Source organism: Schistocerca piceifrons, chromosome 2 (assembly GCF_021461385.2).
Source record: "Schistocerca piceifrons isolate TAMUIC-IGC-003096 chromosome 2, iqSchPice1.1, whole genome shotgun sequence".
NCBI lineage: Eukaryota > Metazoa > Arthropoda > Insecta > Orthoptera > Acrididae > Schistocerca > Schistocerca piceifrons.
In genome coordinates, this window is record NC_060139.1 from 893734280 (window position 1) to 893750039 (window position 15760).

Below are 15760 nucleotides of genomic sequence, written 5' to 3' on the forward strand. Positions count from 1 at the left end.
ATAAATTAAAAATATGACCAGGTCCGTTTCCTAGATACCAACCAAATTTACCAGTTGGTTGTCCTTGCTCACCAAGCGAATGGCGAAACATTCTCTTACATGTTTTCAAACTGAAACTCTCTGTCTTACCTCCAGGTTCCCGAAACAAAAAATTGCTTCAAATGGCTCTGAGCACTATGGGACTTAACTGCTGAGGTCATCAGTCCCCTAGAACTTAGAACTACTTAAACCTAACTAACCTAAGGACATCACACACATCCATGCCCCAGGCAGGATTCGAAACTGCGGCCGTAGCGGTCGCGCGGTTCCAGACTGGAGCGCCTAGAACCGTTCGGCCACATCGGCCGGCGTTCCTGAAACATTTGGCTGAAAAATAGAAAGTTCTATAAGAGTCCGTCACACTCTTATCATCAGAAAATAAAATAAGTGTGTAAAGTATTATTCATGCACCTGAAAGTAATGAATAATTCTGAAAAACTCCGAAAAGTTAAGGAAGTCCCATCAGGAGGACGTCAAATTCGTTATAAGTATGGCGATAAGAGAAAATCGGTACTTACATCAGCTTAGCTGTTAGAAAAAATACAAAGCAGTCGTGGGAAAAGAAGAATTCCTCGTATTAAATCCTACCTGGTACTCTACATTTGTACTAACATATGGCAAAATGCTTTGTAAAACGTATTTCAGTGCCGTTATGCGAGGAATGGTTAGACAAGAAAGCGATATGGGTGCTGGACAGCTGCTTTTATTTTTTTAAGGAGAAATAGCGTTCCGGAGAAAAATTCGGAGTATGGTTTGAATTTAACCTCTAATTGCCACTCTAAACCTGTAATCACAATACCTACAATAATGTGTGGCCGTTTGGTGAGACACTAACATCAGATTTCAAGTTAATAACTAAGTACGTGTACGATTAGCCTTTGATTACACATACAAGCGTCTGAGAATGAGGAATATGCTTATAAACATTGCAAAAATAAAAATCTTCTATGAACAGTGCGTCAGCTCTCTTACAAGAAGCGCGACCACATATTCGGCACTTATACCATCTGAGCTACAGGCTAATGGGGCAGAATACCTCACACTCAATCCCATGAGTCACTGTACATTCGCACTACGGTACTGTTTTGAAAACTGCAGCACCCAGAAGAAACGGAAGAAATCACTCCAAAAGTGGACGATGTGTACAACAGTGCAAACATAAAACGTGATGAAAATTGCAAAGAGACAGCTTGCACGCAGGCCCAGCAACGATCTCCTTTGTCCGGCTGAACAGGTGAATGTTACGCCACGCTCAGTCGATGGTGAGCGGTCAAACAACGCGGAAACACGCAACCAAGTGTCGGTATGCGTCGTCGACGTCAAAGAGCGCCATATCAGCATGTGAATGAGTTCGGACGGGACAGAATGACCGGATTCCGGGAGCCGCGTTTGTCGTGAGGCGTGTGCGGAACCAAGGGATAAAAGAGGGCCGCACACAGAGACGAGCGTTTACTGGAACAGACAACGCGAGCACAGCGCTGAATGGCTGCCGTCTTGACCACGTCGCTGTAAGCGACAAAAGAGCTTCGTCCACAAACGAAATGATCGTATGGTAATATTGGTAGAGAGACACAGTGTGGGACTGTTTGGTTGCTTGGTGTAAGTCTGTCTACGAAGGCTAACCGGAAAGTAAGGTCCTGTCGGTCGCGAAGTGGAACCTGCTGTGAAACTAATTAAAAAAAATGTTTTGTTTGCTACACCGTCCAGCTACATCTCTAGACAATCACCGCTCCAATATAGGCATATTTCGTCGCTTTATACCAACTTTCCAATACCGTCGTCAGAGAAGGCAGCCTGCTGTACTTTTTGCCAATTGCCTCTGATCACTTTGGGACTTAACAGCTCAGATCATCAGTCCCCTAGAACTTAGAACTACTTAAACCTAACTAACCTAAGGACATTACACACATCCATGCCCGAGGCAGGATTCGAACCTGCGACCATAGCGATCGCGCCTAGACTGGAGCGCCTAGAACCGCTCGGCCAACCCCGCCGGCTTTTGCCAATTCTCAGTGATCGTCTACAGTTTGTTGCATGTTCCAAAATGCTATCTCCATAGCCGGTGGTTCATGCGAGCCAGGGGAGCCAATTTCGGTCTGTACTGTGGGTGTCCAGACACTTCCCATCGATAACATTGCAGGAGCGTCTTCATTGCACCTGCAGAACGCGGCCGAGGGTTGTCATGAAGAAGAATATGCATATCCGGTCCTCATACTTGGCGAGAGACACTATTTTTTACGCGTATCTACTTGCTCAGTGTGAGCTAAGAACTGAAAATAAGAATGTCACGCGATTGACGGGCATTCTAGAGACAGTGTCCAACAGATCTGTACAAAGCTTCGGATTTTTACTGCGGCTGTAAAGCTTCGCATTTTTACTGTGATTTCGGAATGGGCCTCATATTTGACGCCTCCTCGGTGGCTTGTGCGTCTTCGTGGTAAGATGAAATGTCCGACCCAGCCGCGAATCGAACTCCGGCCGACGTGATGTACCGACGCCAGTCACTAGACCACTAGGAGAGGCCACATTTGTCTTGACGTAGGAGCACTGCAACAGGTGTGGACAGGTTTGCGTCGACGGTTCGATGCCTTCTGCTGAGGGCTGGATTGGAGGCACGTGTGTCATTTTGTCGATTTCCACTGATCAGAAACCACCAGCTCCTCAGGCTACAAAAGACACAGAACCCCTTCACAGGCGTCCTGAGTGGCGTGGGTAGTCTTCGGACGACTACCGAGTCGACTTGTCCTTCAGTCATGGCCACGTAAATCTTAACCGCTAAAGCGATGAACGCTGTAGGTTTGATTAGTTAGTTGAGCTCGTTAAGAGGCATAGTATCGGCGCGGAGTGGCCGCGCGGTTTGAGGCGTCAAGCAGCGGACTGCGCTGCCCCTCCCGCCGGAGGTTCGAGTCCTCCCTCGGGCATCTGTGTGTGCGTTGTTCTTAGTATAAATTTAAGTAGTGTGTAAGTCTAGGGACCGATGACCAAAGCAATTCGATCCCTTAGGAATTCAAACACATTTGAACATAAGAGGCATAGCAGACAAAATCCATGGGTTATGGTCTGTCTATAACACGTGGCCTTGCTCTTTACGTAGTGAAGGGAATACGAAAAGCAATCACTACATCAGAGAGGTTTTAGAGTCCGAGACCCTATCCCTTCGACAGGCAGCGCCATATCCCTTATTTCAGCAGGACAACGCTCTAGCGCTTAAGGGAAGCAATTGGCGAGCCTTCTTCTAGTGATGACGGGTACAATGGCTTACCTGGCGTGCGCTTTCGCCTTACAGTTCAGTACGTATGGGATGTTCTCGGTCGGCAGCTTCTTCATTTTCGTCCTCCTGCTTTGTTAGTGCGCCTACATACCATTTGGTGGCGTGTTCCACGCCATGACGTCTAGAGCCTTTGATTGCTGCACGTGGTGGCTTCAGTCATTCCTGACTTCTCACGGTCGAAGTTCTATGGAGGTGGTGATAAGTTCATATGGGACCAAACAGCTGCGGTCATAGGTCCCTAGTCTTACACACTACTTAATCTAACTTGAACTAACTTGAGCTGAGGACAACAGACACATCCATACCCGAGGGAGAACTCGAATTTCCGACGGGAGGAGACGCGCGAACCTTCACGAGGCACCGCAGACCATGCGGTTACCCCTCAAAGTTCTGTAATTATACTACTTTATTTGTGTGTCGTAATGCCCCAAATTTGTGGAATAAATATCATTTTATGTACAGCTCTCGCGCACACACACACACACACACACACACACACACACACACATCTTTTATTTTTGTCGTTGACCGTGACTAACGTTCAGAAAAATAAATTTAAAACGCTTCCTATTCTTCTGCTGTAACGAAGACTTTATTGTGGTTTCCCTTAGTTGGAAGTCAAATTCCAGGATAGGAATCCACTAATATTTATTCCCAGTTGGTAATTCCATTGTACTACTACCATCTCACGTAATATTTGGCTGAAAAGAACCGAGTTTTTGTCAAATGTCATACCGCTCTTCTCTTGGAGCAAAATACACTGCTGGCCATTAAAATTGCTACACCACGAAGAAATGCAGATGATAAACGGGTATTCATTGGACAAATATATTATACTAGAACTGACATGTGATTACATTTTCACGCAATTTGGGTGCATAGATCCTGAGAAATCAGTATCCAGAACAACCACCTCTGGCCGTAATAACGGCATTGATACGCCTGGGCATTGAGTCAAACGGAGCTGGGATGGCGTGTACAGGTACAGCTGCCCATGCAGCTTCAACACGATACCACAGTTCATCAAGAGTAGTGACTGGCGCATTGTGACGAGCCAGTTGCTCGGCCACCATTGACCACACGTTTTCAGTTGGTGAGAGATCTGGAGAATGTGCTGGCCGGGGCAGCAGTCGAACATTTTCTGTATCCAGAAAGGCCTGTACAGGACCTGCAACATGCGGTCGTGCATTATCCTGCTGAAATGTAGAGTTTCGCAGGGATTGAATGAAGGGTAGAGCCACGGGTCGTAACACATCTGAAATGCAACTCCCACTGTTGAAAGTGCCGTCAATTAGAACAAGAGGCGACCGAGACTTGTAACCAATGGCACCCCATATCATCACGCCGTGTGATACGCCAGTATGTCGATGACGAATACACGCTTCCAATCTGCGTTCACCGCGATGTCGCCAAATACGGATGCGACCATCATGATGCTGTAAACAGAACCTGGATTCATCGGAAAAAATGACGTTTTGCCATTCGTTCACCCAGGTTCGTCGTTGAGTACACCATCGCAGGCGCTCCTGTCTGTGATGCAGCGTCAAGGGTAACCGCAGCCATGGTCTCCGGGCTGATAGTCGATGCTGCTGCAAACGTCGTCGAATTGTTCTTGCAGATGGTTCTTGTCTTGCAAACTTCCCCATGTGTTGAGTCAGGGATCGAGACGTGGCTGCACGATCCGTTACAGCCGTGCGGATAAGATGCCTGTCATCTTAACTGCTAGTGATACGTGGCCGTTGGGATCCAGCACGGCATTCCGTATTACTCTCCTGAAACCACCGATTCCATATACTGCTAACAGTCATTGGATCCATACCAACGCGAGCAGCAGTGTCGCGATACGATAAAACACAATCGCGATAGGCTACAATCCGACCTTTATCAAAGTCTGAACGTGATGGTCCGCATTGCTCCTCCTTACGCGAGGCATCACAACAACATTTCACCACGCAACGCCGGTCAACTGCTGTTTGTGTTACGAGAAATCGATTGGAAACTTTCCCCATGTCAGCACGTTGTAGGTGCCGCAACCGGCGCCAACCTTGTGTGGATGCCTTGGAAACCTAATCATTTGCATATCACAGCATCTTCTTCCTGTCGGTTAAATTTCGCGTCTGTAGCACGTCATCTTCGTGGTGTAGCAATTTTAATGGCGAGTAGTGTAAAAGGGCTATAGTCAGAAATGAATGCGATTCTGTCTGGGCAATATCTTTTTTCTTAGAAACACAGAGTTTCGGAAGAAATTTCAAATAAAATCTGATTTCCTCTCTGTAAACCTGTAACCACAACGCATCACAATAGTGTGACATACCTGTAAATAGCTGTAACTTCGGTGCTTCTGAAAGTAAATACTATGTTCCTGTTACTGTAGTTGATGCTGTGGTCTTCAGTCTGAACATTGATTTGATACAGCTCTCTACGCTGGTCTGTCCTACGCCATCCCCTTAATTTTTTGCTTAACTATTGGAACTTACATCCGTTTGAACGTGTCAGCTGTAGTAAAGCCTTAGGCTCCCTGTACAGTTTTTACGACACACCTTCCCTCGATTACCAAAGTGAAGATTCCTTTCCAGAAGACAACTGAAGATTCCACTTTGCCTGAGGATGTGTGCTATCAACTGGTCCGTTCTTTTAGTCAGTTTATGACACTAATTTCTTTTTTTCCAGACTCGTATCTGTAATTGTTCAGTAGTTACCCGATCTACCTCGTCTCTTCTCCAGCATTCTACAGCACCACAGTTCGGAAGCTTTGATTCTCACTCGCTTAAGTGGCTACACTGCAGAAAAGTCTAGGACCGGTTACAGCACACTTTGCCAAACATCCTTTGGTGCTCCCACCTTCCCTGTCCCCCACCGGGCCTCTGCTTCACACAGTAACAGCCTTTCCTTGGACCGTCGTTATGACATTAAAACTAAATCTAAATCTATTGAACGTATAAATGGGTTTTATTTTCGTTCAAAATACAGGGTGATTCAAAAAGAATACCACAACTTTAGGAATTTAAAACTCTGCAACGACAAAAGGCAGAGCTAAGCACTATCTGTCGGCGAATTAAGGGAGCTATAAAGTTTCATTTAGTTGTACATTTGTTCGCCATTTCAGCCAATAAAGTTTTTGGTCCCTTTTTCTTCGAAGGTGCTACTGTAACTGGACTACAGTATCTGGAGATGTTAGAGAATTGGCTGTTCCCTCAGCTCGAACAAGAAGCACAACAATTCATATTTCAGCAGGATGGAGCGCCACCACATTGGCACTTATCTGTCCGTAACTACCTGAACGTCAACTACCCGAGGCGATGGATCGGCCGCCAGGCAGCCCGTGACAGAGCACGTCATCACTGGCCTCCAAGAAGCCCTGATCTTACCCCCTGCGATTTTTTCTTATGGGGGTATGTTAAGGATATGGTGTTTCGGCCACCTCTCCCAGCCACCATTGATGATTTGAAACGAGAAATAACAGCAGCTATCCAAACTGTTACGCCTGATATGCTACAGAAAGTGTGGAACGAGTTGGAGTATCGGTTTCATATTGCTCGTGTGTCTGGAGAGGGCCATATTGAACATCTCTGAACTTGTTTTTGAGTGAAAAAAAACCTTTTTAAATACTCTTTGTAATGATGTATAACAGAAGGTTATATTATGTTTCTTTCATTAAATACACATTTTTAAAGTTGTGGTATTCTTTTTGAATCACCCTGTATATACTACGTACACATTTCTGGGCTACAGAAATAAATTTATGAATCTTATTCCAGTGCTAAATATTAAAAGATGAACAACTCAATTCCGTTTCAAGTAATTACCAAGGCATAAAAAAGCTTTAAGTGAAAGCAGGAACCACCAGATCTAATGCACTTTTCTAGCTATAATGAAAGTATGCTATCTGTTAAGCGGATCAGAATGAATGATATTCTAAAAGCTACATAATTTTTAGTTTAATAATGAAAACTTTCGCTTTTATAATCGGCGAATTATCTCACTTCCGACAGGAAAAAGTTGGGCTTATTCAAACGAGTCTAATTTTATACTGGCGTATTAAATATAAGGCATTGTTTAACTGTATTCAATGATCCTACCTGTGAAGAGAATTCACCAGTAATAGGTTAAACTTTAGAAAATTGGCTATGAAAATAGTTGAAACTCAATAAACATGGTAAAATTTTATGTGTGCAACAAAACCTGAAAACAAAAATTTGTGTGGGTGACGAAAATGAAATAATCTGCCAATAAAATCATATTTAACTCTTACAGTTGTATTATATACGTACTGACAACTTCTCCATTGGATGAGACATTATTTTGATATTTTTCTAGTCACTTAACATTTAAAATCTTTTCAAAATAGAATCTGAAACTACCGCTTTCAGTGGGTAAAATTAACAGTCGACAATATCGTCCTAGAGAAACTGTTGATCTAAGATAAGTCCTTATCAACCTGAGTTTTGATAACTCCTTTTATGAGACGTTATGTGCTGCAGTAGTGTTGTATTTGTTGTTACTGTAGGCCTTACGAGAAATTTGAGGCCATTAACATGGGGACTTAATCCAAAGGATTACATTTCGAATACATTTATACCAGCGAGTGTAATATCTGACTCTGAAGTCAGTGGCTACGATCAAACATTTGCGATTACTCGTTTTTGGATCCATGTATACTGGAAATTTGTTCCTGTTAATGTCGTATATTTTCACCCTTATCAGTTTTCACTACTAACCGCGATATAGCAGCACTTGGACGCTTCTGGCGCAGCCGACAAGTTGACGCCCCAAGCAGCCGCTTACGTCGCTTGTTCCTTAAACCGGCTGTGGAGAAAGACTTCAAAACATTTAGGTATAAATTCGATGTTAACCCTCAGTCGATGTTATGCAGTATGAGCATACCCGCTCCAACATTCCAATGCACATGACGTCGGAATTTTCTGTACTTCACACTTCTGCTTCTCAGTAGCTTTCTTCCAGTTCGTTAAGAGAACTTGTAGTGAATAACCATTGTTACTAGCTGCTGTTGACTTGATTTGACAAGTGAAATAAATTCCTTAGTAATTTTAAACATTTTAGATTTTACATTTCTTGCAGAAATATCACTCGCACACGGCTAACAAGAACAGAGTCGGTGTTTGAGATCAAAATTCTGAGAGTATTGTCACTCAGTGGTTACATGAGGGGGAAGGAACTGAAGACAGTGATACTGAAAGTGTCAACGAAAGTGATCTTGAAAGCAACAGTGAAAACGATATTGAATCTGAACTGGTTGTATCAGATAGTGTTGAGTGTGAACGAGTTAGTGAGAGAACTAAACAGAATACTTTCTATGGGGGCAACCGATATAAGGGTCATCAGAGGAACCTAGGAGAAATGTTCGAACGCTTGCTCACATTATTGTAGTACATCTTCCTGTGTTGAATAAGTGAGTGCACAACGTCTTTGTTTAAATTCATTTATACAGTAATTCGTTCAGCCATGAGGGACAATAAATCCACGTCAACATATGATTTCCTAAAATGTATTTCAAGGTAACTGTGAGAGACGTATATAAATGAAAGGTTCCTCGACGCAAAGTTACCTAAAGAACTTAGAGGTGCAGTTGGAAGTATTGGCAATAACTCATTGCCTTCTTCAGAGCAGAATGTTGGCCCAGCGAAAAAGAAATCTCCTGTGTCCTCGATCATCAGATACGACGACTGAAGTGGTCTGTATAAACTCCAACAGCATATTTGTGCATCCTGCAGGCAGTCGATATACTTCGAATGTGTGGATGTATGAAAATTTGCTGAAGTTCAGGGTTTGTGAACATACCCTAAATTAAAGATTACCTGATTAATTTTTGTTTTATATGTAAATTTTGGACACTAATACACCTATAGGCACTGCTCTTAATTACCAGATGTATGATTTAAAGTTTTTTCAATAATTATAGATATTTTGCGATTCGAAACTGATTTTTAGACAGGTCATTTTTTGATGTTGTTAATGTGTTCTGGAGCCAATAAATAGTAGATAACAATGAGAGTAGCCTGCATTCGTTACATTCCTGTCGAAATGCGTGTCCAGAAAATGCAGTAAATCTGGGGTGGGGATGGGAAAAAACGACCTATTATAGCCGGTACCGGTATTTTAGCTCAGAACAACTGTTTTTCCTGTGCTTTTTTCGTCTCGGTTATAACATGTGTTTACTGTTTTTTGCTAATAACCGATTAAAACAACGAAATATCACTTACCCATAGAAGCAGTCTTAATTTGTCTCGCTTTTAAATAAATCTTTTTGGAAAAAATGGAGTAATTTTATTCGCACTATTTGTATTGGTTTTAAATACGGCGCAATCACAGAAAATGGGAAAAGCAATTGGCACTACGTTAATAACAATGCTGACAGAGACGGGCACCAAACACACGGATTAAGATTTAGTGCGGCACTGCTGTTGTGCCGTGGCTTCAGGTAATGCGTGTACGAGCGGTGTGTAACACTTGCCCCAGCTGGTCTATACGGTCGTTGTCGCCACCACATACCCGTTATTTTGCGGAATGGTACCAACCCTGATCTGGAAATATTTTTACGAAGTGGAACTGAAGTTCAACACTTCATTAGCTTTAAGATTATTAAGTATTTATCTGACATTACTGTGAAATAATATAAGAGAAAGGAAATTATGGTAACAGTACTAAATAAGAATCTTAACAGCAGTTCTAAATATGGTTCAAATGGCTCTGAAGACTATAGGACTTAACATCTGAGGTCATCAGTCCCCTAGAATTTAGAACTATTTAAACCTAACTAATCAAGGGCATCACACATATCCATGCCCGAGGCAGGATTCGAACCTGCGACCGTACCGGTTGGGCGGTAACAGCAGTTCATTCATTGCATACAATAGAAAGCAGCAGATCTGATGCCTTTGTCTGCATAATACGACTGTATTGCTTGTATACCTCGAAAACGGTCAAATTAGCATGAAAAATATCTGAAGCTCAGTTTTCATACTATAGCACTGACTATTCGTACCGCCCAAATTGTGGTATGATCCCCATTACAACATGTTTTTCGAGAAGAGTTTCAAAAAATGTGGATCAGTGGTAGACCTCTAGTGATTTTTTGTAGTATTCAACAATTTGTCGCTTTTCGTGACAAGCAGCGAACAGTGGGCGGACTAAGTTTTTTTTTTCATTTGCCAGTAAAAGGATAATTAGGTTCTATATACGTTGAAACTGAGAGATTCAAATTTTTTTAAATCTTTGTTTGATTTCTACGTTTATTACTGGAACTAATGGAAATGAAAAACCGAAATTCGGTTATTTCAGAAACTGTTTATTTTAAGCGGTTTTAAAGGTCAAGTTATACTGCCATTGAAAAAAAGCGATATAATGGAAATGAGGCAGTTTCAGCGACAACAGCTACCCTAGTGTGTGGTATATACGGTTCTAGGCGCTACACTCTGAAACCGCGTGACCGCTACGGTCGCAGGTTCGAATGCTGCCTCGGGCATGGATGTGTGTGATGTCCTTAGGTTAGTTAGGTTCAAGTAGTTCTAAGGTCTAGGGGACTGATGACCTCAGATGTTAAGTCCCATAGTGCTCACAGCCATCTGAACCATTTTTTTGCGATATGTAGATGCCCTATTTCGTGGAACATGACACCGACTGAGAGTTAAGAAATTTCCTTGTCTTAGGATCGTTTTTCTTGCTGTTGTCGATCATCATTTTATATCCCCTCGGCCATCGTCACTTATTTTGCTGCTCAAATAGCAAATTCATACATTAGTTTTGACAGTTGCAATAAAAGGGGATAAATAATAATCGCGCAAGGACAAGGTGTCGAGAAGGAGAAACGCCGGCCGCGCTTGCTGGTGCGCCGCCGACTCACCTGTGGTCTGCGCGCCTCGGCGCCGGCGGCAGCGGTCCGAGGCGTCAGCTGCCACTGTGCGCGCCCCCAGAGCAGGCAGGCGGAAGCGCTGCGGCCGTGGCGGCTGCCGGCGGCGCACTCGCGTCGCTGCTGGGACACCCCGCGCGGCACTACTACGCGCCCCTCTGCGCATGCGCTCCGCCGGGGAGGCGCCGCGCCGCCACCTCGCAGCCCTTAAACGCCACGCCGGCCCGTCCACCTCGCGCCTTCCTTCGACCCCCTTCGAATATAAGGCCCCGCTGACACCGATAAAAATTACAGTCACGCACACCACGAATTATCCTCCGCTGTTTCCGAGGAAACAGGCTGTAATTCGGAGTCTCCCCTCCGCTATGCGCAGTATAAACAGCTCTAATAGGAAATCCGACAGCTATCCGAGGGCATTCGCGTGACCGCTACCAGATGGGTGCCTGAAGGAAATGGCGTTGAAGGAAAGTGGTAACGAGTCAACGCTTCGTGGCCTAACGTTCGTGGCCCTTAAGACTTACTAGCTTTGAAGTTGGGGGCATAAATGCCATACCACAGTTATACGAGGAGCGTTAAATAAGTAAAGCAACACAATTTTTTTCTGAAAGTAGGTTGGTTTATTTCTAGATTCCAATACATCATATTATTTATGTAAGTCTGCGGGCTTTCATGGCCGTTGTCACTGAAGTTAAAACCTTGTGGCTTATTAGGCCGCGTCATGATTCTTATAAAACGATCGACGTTTCGACCCTTCTGCTGGGATCTTCCTGAGGATCTTCTCGTGTCCACTACTGCTCTAGCAGTAGTGGACACCAGAAGACAGGTAGCTCCCAGCAGAGGGGTCGAAACGTCGATCATTTTAGAAGAAACATGACGCAGCCTCATAACCCAGAAGATTTTAATTTCAATCATTTCTTACTCTTTTGGCTACAAAGCCCTATTTTCCAACATAATCTCCGTTCAAAGTAACGGCCTTGTGCCACCTTACTGGGAGGGTCTGTATGCTCGCATGGTACCACTCTACTGGTCGGAGTCAACGTCTTCCTGCAAAAATGGTTCAAATGGCTCTGAGCACTATGGGACTTAACATCTGAGGTCATCAGTCCCCTAGAACTTAGAACTACTTGAACCTAACTAACCTCAGGACAACACACACATCCATACCCGAGGCAGGATTCGAACCTGCGACCGAAGCGGTCGTGCGGTTCCGGACTGAAGCGCCTAGAACCGCTCGGCCACCACGGCCGGCCCCTCTTCCTGGATCAGTAAACTTTCCATCACCCACGCACTACTTCCAGCGCGGTGCATCCTTCATTGTGCCAAAGAGATGGAAGTTGGAAGGTCCGGGCAGGACGGCTGATAAGGAAGAACAGAACAGTGAACTTTTGTCAGCAGCTCTCAGGTGTGCAGTCTAGCGTGAGGCCTACCGTTGTCATGGAGAATTAGAAGTTTGTTATCATTTTTGTGTTGATGAACACACTGAAGGCATTTCTTGGGTTTGCTGAGGGTAGCACAGTACACTTCAGTAGTGATCGTGGCACCTTGCGAGAGGACATAAAACAGAATAAATTCAGCGTCCCAGTGGACCATCGCCATGACATTACCGGTTACGGATGCAGCTTTAATGTTTTTCTTCGGAGAAGTGGTGGTCCGCGCCGCTCCGTGGATTGCCCAAAACTACCAACAACACCTCAGCTGTCGAACTAGACTCCGTGCTGGACAGCATCAACACGAGGAAAATACACTGCCGTAAACTACGTGAACGACCAGGGCAGGTCATCGGAACGTCAACGGCCACAAGGCAGCAGATACCGCTGGTACACTTCATTAATGAAGGTTTTTGTTGTGGTCTTCAGTCCTGAGACTGGTTTGATGCAGCTCTCCATGCTACTCTATCCTGTGCAAGCTTCTTCATCTCCCAGTATTTATTGCAACCTCCATCCTTCTGAATGTGCTTAGTGTATTCGTCTCTTGGTCTCCCTCTACGGTTTTTACCCTCCACGCTGCCCTCCAATGCCTCAGAACATGTCCTACCAACCGGTCCCTTCTTTTTGTCAAGTTGTGGCACAAACTCCTCTTCTCCCCAATTCTATTCAATACATCCAAATTAGTTATGTGATCTATCCATCTAATCTTCAGCATTCTTCTGTAGCACCACATTTCGAAAGCTTCTATTCTCTTCTTGTGCAAACTATTTATCGCCCATGTTTCACTTCCAGACATGGCTACACTCCATACAAATACTTTCAGAAACGACTTCCTGCCACTTAAATCTATACCGGATGTTAACAAATTTCTCTTCTTCAGAAACGCTTTGCTTGCCATTGCCAGTCTGCATTTTATATCCTCTCTACTTCGACCATCACCCAAATAGCAAAACTCCTTTACTACTTTAAGTGTCTCATTTCCTAATCTAATTCCCTCACCATCACCCGACTTAATTCGACTACATTCCATTATCCTCGTTTCGCTTGATGAAGGAAATAAATAAATTAAGTTATACATGACACAGAAAGACGACTGCAATTCTAGCCGACTTCAATGCACGCATGTTGTTGCTCGCGGCAATCTCCCAGAAGGCGGTAGCCAGGATCAAACAAAGAGATGTGAAAGCAGTTGAGGCTTGATAGTAGGTTAAGTGAGCACTCAACGTTAGTGACCAAGATCGGTGGGCGTCGAACTTCGTAACCCTCGCAAGAAACGCCTCACAACTGCAGCCGCTCGTGCACACCACCAGCGGCTCTGGCCTGACGACACGCCGCGGAGACTTCCTCGCTGCTCTGCCCCAACCGACCGACTGCCAAGGGCCGGAAACGGTCATAGGATCAAATACACGTCGGTCGATGAGACGACCGACCGAACGACCAACCAACAGTCGTTCCCACTCCAGGCACCTTCCGTGGAGCAGTTCAAGTATGTCGCCAGCGGTCGGCGAACACTGGCTGTCCGCACCTCACCGGCGCTCCGTCCCCAACTTCACTGCTGCCTCGTCCCGACTGAACTCCAGACACACGACGACCCGGAAATACTATCGGTCGCTCCAGAGATGGTACCACATTGCACCTATCTACAAACGCTGCTGCTGCCACTCACGGCAGGTAATGGAGGAAGTTAGTGACGCCAGTAGTTGGAATAAGAAAACGAGGCGGCAGTACCGTAAAAGAGGATGACAAAGAATAAACGGCATGAACAGGAACCGCGCATGGCTCAGTGACAAAGCTCTTTATGGTCTTGTAGGCGGTGGGAAGCCTAGCGGGCACACCCCCCAACTGGTGGACGAGAGTGTCGTCTACTTGTACAGGAAGCTGTTCGATAGTGATCCGTCGATGACCGCGAGTGACAGTGTCCGCACGTTCTAACATACCAGCGGGTGGCTGGCGTAGGGGGCTCAAATGGCTCTGAGCACTATGGGACTTAACTTCTGAAGTCATCAGTCCCCTAGAACTTAGAACTACTTCAACCTAACTAACCTAAGGACATCACACACATCCATGCCCGAGGCAGGATTCGAACCTGCGACCGTAGCGGTCGCGCGGCTCCAGACAGTAGCGGCTAGAACCGCTCGGCCACTCCGACCGATGGCGTAGGGGGTTTGGATAGGTTTGGGCGACATTGTTGCGATGATTAAAGACTCATCGTGTCTTTGTTCTCTGTCAGGTCTTCATAGAAATTTTGCAAGCGTCTATGAGTATCTGCAATGCTCTATTTTTATGGCAAAAGAAGCTCAATGGCAGGTTACTGCTTGGAACGCATATCCGTTACAGATGCCATTTTGAATGTTGCGGTGTACCTCTGCCACCAAACTAGCTTTTTGAAACTAAAGGGACTGAAGTAGGAATATTCCACGATGTCCTACAAGTAATTGTGCGTTTTTTTCCATCGAATCCGGCCGAGAAAAATATGTGTTGCCTAACTTACTGAACTCTTTTCGTCAGAACTGGCTGAACAATAAATGCGAAACAGATCACCTGCATTATAGTTGTGATTAATTGGTTAATAAATCTATACGCTTATTAATTGGAATAGCATAATTTTGTTATTAGATGAATGGATCCTAGCGACATTATTATAAGAGAAAATATGAAACTACCTTCCCGGCTTATAGACAGTTATCATTGCACTTTCTATTATTTAACCCACTTATGCATAGGAAGGGCCTCTTGGAACCGATAACTGCTTGACAAAAAACATAAATAAATAAAAATAATTGAAGCACTTTTGAGGAGAGGAGGAAACGAAATGAAGCTTCACGGGTTGAGTGAGTATGTCATGTTCTATCAGTGTTTATAAGAACGAACAAAATTTTCAAGGAACTTAGCAGTGTAAGCCCTTGAACCCTCTCTGGCTTGGCTGTGTGGACTGTTTCGGTTGGGAAGAGTGACAGAGACAAGCTGGCTCACAACTGATCTGACAGATCCTTGATACCATGAGCAATGGCACTGGGACGGGGTTGATGGTCCGAGCTGGTCCCATACATGGTCAATCGGAGACACATCTGGGGATCTTGCTGGCCACGAGAGTACCTCAAAATCATGCAGAAACATCATGGAGACACGTGTCATGTCAGGGAGAACGTTGTTCTT